At 40.8% G+C, this 13,608-nt stretch overlaps 1 protein-coding gene across 5 annotated transcripts in view; it reads left to right on the top strand.

Annotated features, from left to right (window-relative positions):
• FSD1L (fibronectin type III and SPRY domain containing 1 like) overlaps positions 1 to 13,608 on the top strand; it is a 71,336-nt gene that overhangs the window by 8,284 nt on the left and 49,444 nt on the right. The gene's annotated exons all lie outside the window — the stretch shown is intronic.

The raw sequence follows: 13,608 nt of genomic DNA on the forward strand, positions 1-13,608 counted from the left end.
ACTGTTATAGTATTTAACAAAAATCACATGATTTCATTGTATGTGTTCATCCTGAAACTGAGATATAGTTTTATTCACGTGACTATTAGACATTTTTAAAAAATTGACATTTTGTGTTTTGAATATACATTTAAAATGCCTCTACCTAAATTTGTAAAACACTTCAAAGCTTATTTAACTTTTAAAGTAAAGGGTGTGTGATGTCTGAGATTAGTTCAGAGAAAATGGAAGGTCAAAAACTTGGAGTCCAGAGACTTGGATTCTATACTATGCAACTTTGTGATACAGAGCAAATAACTGTGACTAGTTCTTCATCTGTACAGTGAAATGAGAATATAGAGTTATTGTAAAAACCAGGTAATATAATACAGTATGAATTATGTACTTTAGAGTACAGTGCCTTAAATTTTATAAAGAATAAGTACTAAAGTAGTCTATGTACTATAAAATGTAATTTTAAAAAATATTTTAATGTGGATCATCTTATTTTGCCAGGGCATACATATTCTCTCACTTTAATGAGGACTCAAGAGTTTTAGGTTGTGAGTCCTGCGTGGTCATACTAGTAGCCATCCATAAGGCCAACATTTGAACTTGCTTGCATTGCAGATTTTGTTTTGATGCTTGAGTACCTACACATATTGTGTACAGTTTTAGCAGAAGTAGTGAAGAATTAGCTGTTCTTTCTTACTGGTACTAATTTATCTTAGAGAATCAACTTCTCAGTATTAGAAAATATGTTGAATTTCATTGGTGGTAGCAAATATTTCTAATAAAAAGCCTTAATTTTGTCTCACAGCTTAAAATAGGCACCATGTGTTAATGCTTATAACCAATTCAGTGCTCTGAATTTGAGCATCTTTTTTCTCATGAATTACTGCAGAATCAATTATATACCTCAACTAATAATGAACTAAGCTGGATATTTCTCTTGAAATAAGTCAGTAGTACACCCTTGGCATGGCTTTTCTTTTCTGTTCTAGAATGTTACAATGAAAGTAACAGCAGAGATGATACCTTAGTCAGCGTAAGGAAACAAGCAAGTGGCAAAGGCTGAGGGTGGCTTGAATGTATTGACATTTGTAAGACTTGGGGATTTGAGCTTTAAATTAAGAGCATGGCTTCAGAGTCAGGTCTCCAGTCCTGCAATTTATGAACTGAGTAAAGTTGGGCAATTTGCTGTGTCTCCATTTTCTGATCTTTGCAGTCTACTTACCTCAAAGGGTTATGACTATCATGTTAGTTTTTAAAAATCACTTGGTGCCTAGCACACGTCAGTACTGTCTGTTAAGTGTTGTTTACTAATCTCATAATCCCAACTTCAAAATAACTTTATCCCTTTGTTGATAATTTCCCTTAATTTTTCTAATCCAATCTAGCCATTTCATACCTTTGTCCTTAAGTTTACAGTTTGTTTTCTGTATTTGTATCTGTAATAAATATTTCAAATGATGGTGCCAAAGAAATGTTGTTAAATCCTAACTGAAAGAGAATTGGAAGTTCTGACTCATGCAGTCTGACAATAGAGGTTAAGTTAACTGGACAGTCTTACAGAAGCTTGATGATGGCTAGTCAGCAATTGGATTAGCTTGACCAGCTGCTTTTTTGTCTGTGAAAATAACTTGGGCTTCAGTGTTGTGTTAGCAACAGATGCTCTGTTTGAGTAGAGGAAGAAAACATAATTGCCTTGGGTATGTAAAGAGTACTGTTGGATACAGAAAGCCACAGTGTTATCTCCTACAAATAGAGGGATTTTGTTTATATCAAGTTTCTGGGACACTTTGGTGTTATGGATAGGTGGCTTTATTTGATACCCAGACCTTTTGATTATGGCCTTTTAAGTGGTTTTAAGATAAAATCCCGAAGGTTTCTTTACCTGATAAAATGTGTATGTTCAAAGAAACCATTGAAACAAGACATTTGCACCTTTCTAGAATCTTGGTGCTTAGAATTTGATAGTTTAAGTTAAATTCTTGCTCAGGACATCATTCATATTCATAGGGGTTGCTGTTTCCAGGAGAGGTTCCTGCTGTAGGAATAATAAAGGTGGAGAGAAAAGAGTAGGGATCCCAGAGGAAAGATGCCACCAAAAGCATACATTGCCAATTGTTTGCTCTTCCTCACTTTCCCCCGTATACTCTCCTTTCTACTTGCGGGTAGTGACAGGCAGGGTTTGATGTACAAGACTGAGCAAACCTAGATTGGGAAACTAGGGAGAGTTTTAAGTAAAGCACCGCAGAGCCTGCAATCAGTAGCATGTCTGCACTTGGCTTCCTCATCCCAGTTTCTTCCTCTGCCCTGGTATTTGTTATCCTTTACTTTCATAGTGTACTCTGGCAGTTCAGAGACTCACACCATATCCAGGTAACCCACTGCCTCATGTTCCAAAATGACTCCTTTTTCTCAGTCCTGAGCAAAGGAAGTTCAGTTCAGTCACTCAGTCATGTCTGACTCTTGGCGACTCCATGGACTGCAGCACGCCAGGCTTCCCTGTCCATCACCAACTCCCAAAGCTTGCTCGAACTCATGTCCATCGAGTCAGTGATGCCATCCAAGCATCTCATCCTCTGTCATCCCCTTCTCCTCCTGCCTTCAATCTTTCCCAGAATCAGGGTCTTTTCCAATGAGTCGGTTCTTCACATCAGGTGGCCAAAGTATTGGAGTTTCAGCTTCAGCATCAGTCCTTCCAGTGAATATTCAGGACTGATTTCCTTTAGGATTGACTGGATTGTGCTTTAGGATTGACTGACTTTCCTTCAGGATTAAGCAAAGGAAAGAGAAATGAAATCTGAGCATTGTTCCACATACAGTATTATGTTCAGTTCAGTTCAGTCGCTCAGTTGTGTCTGACTCTTTGCGACCCCATGAATCACAGCTCGCCAGGCCTCCCTGTCCATCACCGACTCCTGGAGTTCACTCAGACTCACGTCCATTGAATCAGTGGTGCCATCCAGCCATCTCATCCTCTGCCGTCCCCTTCTCCTCCTGCCCCCAATCCCTCCCAGCATCAGAGTCTTTTCCAGTGAGTCAACTCTTCACGTGAGGTGGCCAAAGTACTAGAGTTTCAGCTTTAGCATCATTCCTTCCAAAGAAATCCCAGGGCTGATCTTCTGGGAGATGGAGATGGTGATCTCCATTCTCCAACCAGAATGGACTGGTTGGATCTCCTTGCAGTCCAAGAGACTCTCAAGAGTCTTCTCCAACACCACAGTTCAAAAGCATCAATTCTTCGGCGCTCAGCCTTCTTCACAGTCCAACTCTCACATCCATACATGACCACTGGAAAAACCATAGCCTTGACTAGATGGACCTTTGTTGGCAAAGTAATGTCTCTGCTTTTGAGTATGCTATCTAGGTTGGTTATAACTTTCCTTCCAAGGAGTAAGCATCTTTTAATTTCATGGCTGCAGTCACCATGTGCAGTGATTTTGGAGCCCAAAAAAATAAAGTCTGATACTGTTTCCACTGTTTCTCCCATCTATTTCCCATGAAGTGATGGGACCAGATGCCATGATCTTCGTTTTCTGAATGTTGAGCTTTAAGCCAACTTTTTCACTCTCCTCTTTCACTTTCATCAAGAGGCTTTTGAGTTCCTCTTCACTTTCTGCCATAAGGGTGGTGTCATCTGCGTATCTGAGGTTATTGATATTTCTCCTGGCAATCTTGATTCCAGCTTGTGCTTCTTCCAGTCCAGCGTTTCTCATGATGTACTCTGCATATAAGTTAAATGAGCAGGGTGACAATATATAGCCTTGACGTACTCCTTTTCCTATTTGGAACCAGTCTGTTGCTCCATGTCCAGTTCTAACTGTTGCTTCCTGACCTGCATACAGATTTCTCAAGAGGCAGGTCAAGTGGTCTGGTATTCCCATCTCTTTGGGAATTTTCCACAGTTTATTGTGATCCACACAGTCAAAGGCTTTGGCATAGTCAATAAAGCAGAAATAGATGTTTTTCTGGAACTCTCTTGCTTTTTCTATGATCCAGCGGATGTTGGCAATTTGATCTCTGATTCCTCTGTCTTTTCTAAAACCAGCTTCAACATCAGGAAGTTCACGGTTCACTTATTGCTGAAGCCTGGCTTGGAGAATTTTGAGCGTTACTTTACTAGCATGTGAGATGAGTGCAATTGTGCGGTAGTTTGAGCATTCTTTGGCATTGCCTTTCTTTGAGATTGGAATGAAAACTGACCTTTTCCAGTCCTGTGGCCACTGCTGAGTTTTCCAAATTTGCTGGCATATTGAGTGCAGCACTTTCACAGCATCATCTTTCAGGATTTGAAATAGCTCCACTGGAATTCCATCACCTCCACTAGCTTTGTTCCTAGTGATGCTTTCTAAAGCCCACTTGACTTCACATTCCAGGATGTCTGGCTCTAGGTCAGTGATCACATCATCGTGATTATCTTGGTCGTGAAGATCTTTTTTGTACAGTTCTTCTGTGTATTCTTGCCAACTCTTCTTCATATCTTCTGCTTCTGTTAGGTCCATACCATTTCTGTCCTTTATCGAACCCATCTTTGCATGAAATGTTCCCTTGGTGTATCTGATTTTCTTGAAGAGATCTCTAGTCTTTCCCATTCTGTTGTTTTCCTCTATTTCTTTGCATTGATCTCTGAGGAAGGCTTTCTTATCTCTTCTTGCTATTCTTTGGAACTCCGCATTCAGATGCTTATATCTTTCCTTTTCTCCTTTGCTTTTCGCTTCTCTTCTTTTCACAGCTATTTGTAAGGCCTCCCCAGACAGCCATTTTGCTTTTTTGCATTTCTTTTCCATGGGGATGGTCTTGATCCCTGTCTCCTGTACAATGTCACGAACCTCCGTCCATAGTTCATCAGGCACTCTTATCTATCAGATCTAGGCCCTTAAATCTATTTCTCACTTCCACTGTATAATCATAAGGGATTTGATTTAGGTCATACCTGAATGGTCTAGTGGTTTTCCCTACTTTCTTCAATTTAAGTCTGAATTTGGTAATAAGGAGTTCATGATCTGAGCCACAGTCAGCTCCCGGTCTTGTTTTTGTTGACTCTATAGAGCTTCTCCATCTTTGGCTGCAAAGACTGCTTTAAATTCTCATAACAGCTCTTATTCGTATTGCCCAGATATAGAAGATGGAACTCAAGAGAGATTAAATAACTTGTTAAAATTAATAAGAGATTAAATAACACAGTTAGCAAGTGGCAGTCTGGATTCAAACCAGCTCTTTCCTCACAGCCCAAGTTTTTTTCATTAGGACACTCTTGCCTGGCTCCTTTGCCTTTATATAGTCATATGATTAATGTCATTAAAACTTAAAATATTAACAGAAATAAACCCCTATAAAGTAGGGTTTTTTGGTTAAGAAACTAGTTAAGTCTAGTAAAAATAGTTGATGGAAAGTATAAAACGTGATTTTGGAGAAGGAAATGGCAACCCACTCCAGTGTTCTTGCCTAGAGAATCCCATGGACAGAGGAGCCTGGTGGGCTGTTGTTCATGGGGTCGCACAGAGTCGGATATGACTGAAGCGGCTTAGCATGCATGCATGCATTGGAGAAGTAAGTGGCAACTCACACCAGTATTCTTGCCTGGAGAATCCCAGGGACGGAGGAGCCTGGTGGGCTGCCGTCTATGGGATCACACAGAGTTGGACACGACTGAAATGACATAGCAGCAGCAGCAGCATAGAACATGATTTAGATGAAACCCTGGAACTTGGTCTCTCTTGCTGCTATAAATCTTTATTTTTCTATAATATATGTATCTTCCCTCTCTCCAGCCCTTTTTATTTTATGAGGGAAGGTTTTTGCTTTCTAAAATAGAGTGTGAATAGGAAAGTGTAACTGGGGTTTTATACACCCCAGCCAAGCACAATGGCAGTCATGCCCATGGACTGAATCAAAGCAATCTGGGATGTGCAGCATATGAGATGCCCTCTTCAAAGAACTCTTCTGACATACTCATAATCAGTGTTTAAACACAGGTATCTTCATTTTTCTATTGAACTTGACAGTTTTAAAAAATTAGAATTACAGTTAAACTTAAAAAAATTTTTAAAGACAATGGTTCATTGCAGTGCCTGGCTGAAAGTAAGCAGAATTATTAATGCAACAAACATATATTGAATTCCATGTAGTAGATATTCCACTCCAACCTAGGGTAGACAGTATTTTGAGGTTAGTGGATTTTTTCCTCCAGCTTTCTTTTTGTATGTTTTATATCCTCAGTTGACACTTCTTCCCAGTCACAAGGCTCTGATAGAATCTGATCTCAGTTATTGATATTCATTGATGATAGGTAATCATATTTTGAACTAATTTATAATAATATTAACAGAGCCAGCCTGTGCACTTCTGTTATATTATAAATATAACTAATACAAGTTTATTAGGGAATTAGGAAGTATAGATAAATGAAAATAAAAATCACCCATTATCCTGCTACCCAGAGATGACTTCTTTTAACATTTATCTGTGTGTTATATTCCAGGGTATTTTTATACATATTGTTGTTGTCAGTCGCTCAGTCGTGTCCAACTCTTTGCAACCCAATGGACTGCAGCACACCAGGCTTTCCGGGTCCTTTACTATCTCCCGGAGTTTGCTCAAACTCATGTCCGTTGACTTGGTGATGCCATCCAGCCATCTCGTCTTCTGTTGCCCCTTTCTTCTCCTGCCCTCAGTCTTTCCCAGCATCAGGATCTTTTCCAGTGAGTTGGCTCTTCACATCAGGTGGCCAAAGTATTGGAGCTTCAGCTTCAGTCCTTCTAGTGAATGAATATTCAGGGTTGTTTTCCTTTAGGATTGATTGGCTTGATCTGTTTGCAGTCCAAAGGACTCTCAAGAGTCTTCTCCAACACCACAGTTCCAAAGCATCATTCTTCGGTACTAAGCCTTCTTTATGGTCTAACTCTCACACCCCTACCTACGTGACTAGTGGCAAAACCATAGCTTTGACTATATGGACCTTTGTCGGCAAAGTGATGTCTGCTTTTTAATGCACTGTCTAGGTTTGCCATAGCTAGAAGGATTTTAAGCATTACCTTGCTAGCATGTGAGATGAGCACAATTTGAACATTGTTTGGCATCGCCTTTCTTTAGGATTGGAATGAAAACTGACCTATCCCAGTCCTGTGGCCACTGTTGAGTTTTCCTAATTTGCTGGCATATTGAGTGCAGCACTTTAACAGCATCATCTTTTAGGACTTTAAATAGCTTAGCTGGAATTCCATCACCTCCACTAGCTTTGTAGTGATGCTTCCCAAGGCCCTCTTGACTTCACATTCCAGGATGTCTGGCTCTAGGTGAGTGACCATACCATCATGGCTATCCAGATCATTAAGACCTTTTTTGTATAGGTCTTCTGTGTATTCTTGCCACCTCTTCTTAATAGCTTCTCCTTCTGTTAGGTTCTTGTCATTTCTGTCCTTTATTGTGCCCATCTTTGCATGAAATGTTACTTGTTCTTTTGGTATCTCCAATTTTCTTGAAGAGGTCTCTAGACTTTCCCATTCAATGTTTTCCCCTCTATTTCTTTGCATTGTTCACTTAAGAAGGCTTTCGTATCACTCCTTGCTATTCTCGGGAAGTCTGCAGTCAGTTGGATATATCTTTCCCTTTCTCCTTTGCCTTTAGCTTCTCTTCTTTTCTCAGCTGTTAGTAAGGCCTCCTCAGACAGCCATTTTGCCTTTTTGCATTTTTTCTTTGGGGATTGTTTTGATCACCTCCTCCTGTACAGTGTTGTGAACCTCGTCCATAGTTCTTCAGGCACACCTGATTAGATCTACCAGATCTAATCCCTTGAATCTATTTCTCACTTCCACTGTATAATCATAAGGGATTTGATTAAGGTCATACCTGAATGGCTTAGTTGTTTTCCCTTCTTTCTTCAATTTAAGCCTGAATTTTGTAATAAGCTGTCAAGATCTGAGTCACAGTGAGCTCCAGATCTTGTTTTTGCTGACTGTATAGAGCTTTTCCATCTTTGGCTGCAAAGAATATAATCAGTCTGATTTTGGTATTGACCATCTGGTGATGTCCATTGTAGAGTAGTCTCTTATGTTGTTGGAAGAGGGTGTTTGCTGTGACCAGTGCATTCTCTTGGCAAAACTCTATTAGCCTTTGTCCTGCTTCATTTTGTACTCCAAGGCCAAACTTGCCTGTTACTCCAGGTATCTCTTGACTTGCTACTTTCGCATTCCAATCCCCTATGAGAAAAGGTTATCTTGTTTTGGTGTTCTAGAAGGTTTTGTGGGTCTTCATAGAACTGTTCAACTTCAGCCTCTTCGGGATTAGTAATTGGGATTATTGACTTGGATTATTGAATGATTTGCCTTGAAAGCAAACTGAGATCATTCTGTTGTTTTTGAGATTGCACTCAAGTACTGCATTTCGGACTCTCTTGTTGACTGTGAATATAGAAACTTAGAAAAGCTATAGTTTTATGCTGTTTATAGTAATTTATAATTTGCCTCTCACTTAATATGTGAAGTATCTTTTACCATGTTAATATTGTTCTACACTTTTAATGATTCAGCAATTTTTTTTAGTATGGATGTATTAATATTACTTGATTTTTAATGAGTACCCTTTGTCATACATTTATGTTGGTCTTTTTAATATTATAAATAACACTAAGATGAACATCTTTGTTGTCAGGTCTCTACTTGTATCTTTTTTTTTTCTTTTTTAAATTTTATTTTATTTTTAAACTTTACAAAATACTTGTATCTTTAATTAATTAGTTCCCCTTTAACTTAGAATAAATTAATAGAAGTGGAATGTGAGTCATTGTGTATATATGCTTATATCTTTTGATGTGTATTGCCGAATCACCCTTTAGAAGGATTTTGTCAGTTTATACTGCTCCGAGCAGTACCTGAGAGTACCCCCATTCTACTTCTATCCCACCTCCCTTAATTAGATGCTGGGATTCCTGGTTTCCTTGGCTGAATGTGCACTTCCTGGATTTCACAGGATGGAACAGCCAGTTCAGAGGTCACTGAAAATGGGAGGCTTCTTCAGCCTCTGACACATTGTATTTCCTCAAATCCTTGTTGGGAGAGAATCTCTTCTTCTGCCCTGATATCTTATAATTGGGCTCAGGGTGAAAAGACAGCATTCCTCACCAGGCCTTTTATTAGATATTTTTTCTGCGGATCACCTCAGTTAAATCCATATACAGAAGTGGTAATCCCAGCTGCTTCACTATAACGATACAGGGCATGGCTTCCCAATTCGCTATTTCTGACAATCAGATTCCTCCCTGGTGGCTCAGACAGTAAAGAATCCACCTGCAATGCAGGAGGAGACCTGAGTTCGATCCTGGGGTTGGGAAGATCCTCTGGAGGAGGGCATGGCAACCCACTCTAGTATTCTTGCCTGGAGAATCCCATGTACAGAGAGGAGTCTGGCGGGCTGCAGTCCATTGGGTCACAAAGAGTTGGACATGACTGAGAGACTAAGCGTGCATGATGATCAGATTCCTGAATTCCTCAACAATATATAATTCCCTTTTTTTAGCTCTTTGCACCGTGCTCACCTTTGAGCACAGTACTCTTTGTCATGTGTTGCCATAGCTGTGGTCAGCTGGTAAGATTCTGGTTGTCTGACTTACCAACTGGATAGAGCATTCTGGATTTCTGCTCATTACCTAAGTCAAAGGAGGGCTCTGTGGTGTGGAGTGAAACAAGTGGCATAATCCCTGGTGGCATTAGGATATTTTCATTGATCCCTTTGCTCTGGTTCCAGGAACCCTCTGATTGTTTTTGTACAATCATCTGCAGTGTATACAGCTTAAGTGAGTGAAATCGCTCAGTCGTGTCCGACTTTTGCGACCCCATGGACAGTAGCCAACCAGGCTCCTCCATCCATGGAATTTTCCAGGCAAGAATACTGGAGTGGGTTGCCATTTCCTTCTCCAGGGGATCTTCCCGACCCAGGGATCAAATCCAGGTCTCCTATGTTGTAGGCAGACGCTTTACCATCTGAGCCACCAGGGGAGTCTGCCAGGAAGTATACAGCTTAGAGTGGTGTAAAAGTGCAGACTCTCGAGGTAGCTTTCTGGATTTGAATTGTGACTGCCATTTGACAGCTGTGTGATCAAAGAAGCCTTTAACCTTCTCTTCAACCAGAAGATGCAAAGACTACTTTCTGTCGTGGTGGTTAAAAAGTAGTCCACGTTGGAAGCTTTCCTCAGTGCCTGGCATGTTGTTGCTGTTTAGTTGCTGACTTGTGTCTGACTCTTTTGAGACCCCATGGACCCGCCAGGCTCCTCTGTCCATGGGATTTTCCAGACAAGAATACTGAAGTGGATAGCCATTTCGTTCTCCAGGGGATCTTCCTGACCCAGGGATCAAACCCATATCTCCTGCATTGGCAAGCAGATTCTTTGCTGCTGAGCCACCAGGAAGCCTGCCTGGCACACAGTGCTTACTGAATACTAACTGAAATGCTGTAGTAATTGTTGGCCCCCTTAAATTGTAGATTGATTAGTGATATTTGCAGTGGTTCTAGGTTTGCGTATCTCAACTGTCTGGAATATTAATGTAGAATTTGAATCAGAAATTTTCTCCTGGTCCACGCAGACCCTGGTGGGAAACCCATAGATCACAGTGTCCAGTTATCACAGTGTCCAGTCATGACCACTTGGTATTGATGCTTTTGGATTCGGAATAGCCTGAAAGCCTGGATATACTGGTGTTTTGCCACTAGTTCTAAGAATAAGAAGTTTCTGCATCAAAACTTCAGGGGCTTGTTGCCCTGGATAGTTTGCAGTTAAGTAGCCCACGTTGGCCAAGCTTTTTGTTGAATGCAGAATTAAGACATTTGAGTTTATCACATTCACATATATTAAGGTAAAGCCAGTAGAATCATGCCATTTCAAATAGTGAAGTCATCATGTTCTCAGACTTAAAAGATGATACGCCTGTAGTAAGAATAGCTGTTACTGCTGCCCTTGTATTTGGCAAGATGGTGTTAGGGGAAGTACACTGACTGAAACTGCCCACGCTGGCCAGGCACCATAGTAACCATCTGCATGAGTCGTTTTATGACAGGAGGTCCTGGTAAGGAACACGGAACTAATAAGCCACCATCAACCGGAAGAGTTCAGGAAAGATCAAAAGGAGACACCACATGTTCCACCACCTCCCAGAATCCTTCTGTCTGGCATCCTTCTTGGCTGAATAAGGCATGCACCACAGGAAGGACTCTGAGTCAGAATGATTGGCTAAAGACAACCTGGAAGCTAATCCCATCACCATAAAACCCAAGACTTTGAGCCATGAGGCAGAGCTGTTCTCCTGGGTTCCCTTACCCTACTGGTCTCCACTCAGGTGCCCTTTCCCAATAAAATCTCTTGCTTTGTCAGCACATGTGTCTCTTCGGACAATTCATTTCTGAGTGTTAGACAAGAGCCCAGTTTCGAGCCCTGGAAGGGGTCCCCCTTCCTGCAACAAAGGTTGCAACCTGTAACAAAGGTTACAACCTCTTGATCATTCTTAATTTTTTGCAGTTTTAAAGACCATCTTAAGTCCTTTCAGTGTCCTTAGATGTTCTGACCTTCTTTACATGAACCTCTGACCTTTGTTTTTAGGTAGTATAGTGTTAATTGTTAAGAGCACAGACTCGGAAAAAAAGAGAAAAAAGCACAGACTCACAAGGCAGACTGTTGTGATTTGAATTCTGGTTCTGCCACATACTAACTCTTGAGGTCCCGGGCAAGTTAGCTACCCACTTTATACCTCAGCTTCTGAATTGGAAAATGGGAATAACCAAGTATCCTGCCTCATAGGATTCTTGACAGGATTAAACAAATTTTTGTAAAGAGCCTAAGATAGTGCTTGGCCTTTAAGAGTATAAAGTGGTGAAGTTGCTCAGTTGTGTCCGACTCTTTGTGACCCCATGGACTGTAGCCTACCAGGCTCCTACATCCATGGAGTTTTCCAGACAAGAGTACTGGAGTGGGTTGCCATTTCCTTCTCCAGGGGATCTTCCCAACCCAGGGATCAAACCTGGGTCTCCCGCATTGCAGGCAGATGCTTTACCGTCTGAGCCACCAGGGCAGCCTGTGTTAGTTATTATTTTGCTCGTAGTCAATTGATTGTGCTTTTACTTCACATGATTTCTAGGGACTATAAGCATAACTTTAAGCTGTTCTTTGATGATGGGTGCCTCATGCCTTGTACATCCCAGGCTAGTTTGAGCCATTCCATAGCAGTAGTGCTTGGCTGGGGTGTGTACCCCCCACCCTTTTTTTGTTAGCATGGCAGTTACCTTAGCCTAATTCCATAGTCAAGTAGTTGAGAGGCTTAATTCTGAGAGTAGGTTTTTTTTTTCCCCCCAAAATCCTGGTGCTTGTGGTGTGTGATCAAAGGATAATGGCTGAGATTACCTGTGCATACTGCCTCTGGAGACATGATGTTCTATATATTTTACTGTGACCCAGCAGAATTTGTATTTGTCAAAGCATATATTCAGACATGTATCACCCAAAACTTTTAGTCATGGCCACTAAGATCAATTATATTCAGTATTATTTAGATAAACTTCAGATAATTTATATTGCCTTTATCCATCTTTATCACTTTATCAGTGTTTGGAGGGTAATGGGAGGCTTGAAACCTAAAATGAAGTCTGAGAGATCCTTGTCAGCATCCTGTTAGATTGAGAGAGTCCCAGCTAAAAGCTGTCTTTGCCCTTCTTCACCGTCGGGCTTTGGAAATAAATGAAGCAAGCATGTATGTATAGATACATAGAATGGGCACATTCTATGCTTTTGGAACTTGTATTAACAATAAATCATGTATATGTTTTGGAACAGTGGTTATAAGTGAAGAAGCTGATAAATGTGAGGGTTCCCAGGTGGGAAGCAAGGCATATTAGAGACAGTCACGGCAGGCTCCTGAAGCTGGAATACAGCAATAGAGAGAAAGTGTGGTGTGAATTGAAATAGGTGAAGTAGGCAATAGGGAGATCATACAGGGTCTCATGGATTATGTAAGGTCATGTTTAAGGTCATGTTAACAGTTCATGTTAAAAGATTTTAATTTTATCAAAGGACTTAGGCAAGATGATTGATCAGGAAGAGTGATGCTTAACTTACTATTCTAGCTGCAATATAGGGAACTGTTTATGGGGGAGAAAAAATGGATCAGAGGCCAGTTAAGAAATTTTGCAAAGGTATAAATCGAGATATGATACTGACTTGTAGTAATAGTGATTACAGAGTTTTAGGGCTAGGAGCCCTGGGTTCGAGCCCTGGGTTGGAAAGCTCCTGTGGAGAAGGAAATAGCTACCCAGAGTTAGTTCAGAGGTAAAATCTACTGTAGTTGATGACTGCATGTAGAGCACAAATGAAAGACCGTAATGATGGCCTTGAGATACTCCTTTCCCTATTTGGAACCAGTCTTGCTCCATGTCCAGTTCTAACTGTTGCTTCCTGACCTGCATACAGATTTCTTAAGAGGCAGGTCAGATGGTCTGGTATTCCCATCTCTTTCAGAATTTTCCACAGTTTATTGTAATCCACACAGTCAAAGCCTTTGGCATAGTCAGGAAAGCAGAAATAGATGTTTATCTGGAACTCTCTTGCTTTTTCCATGATCCAGCAGATGTTGGCAATTTGAT

Source organism: Bos javanicus, chromosome 8 (assembly GCF_032452875.1).
Source record: "Bos javanicus breed banteng chromosome 8, ARS-OSU_banteng_1.0, whole genome shotgun sequence".
NCBI classification, from domain to species: Eukaryota; Metazoa; Chordata; class Mammalia; order Artiodactyla; family Bovidae; genus Bos; species Bos javanicus.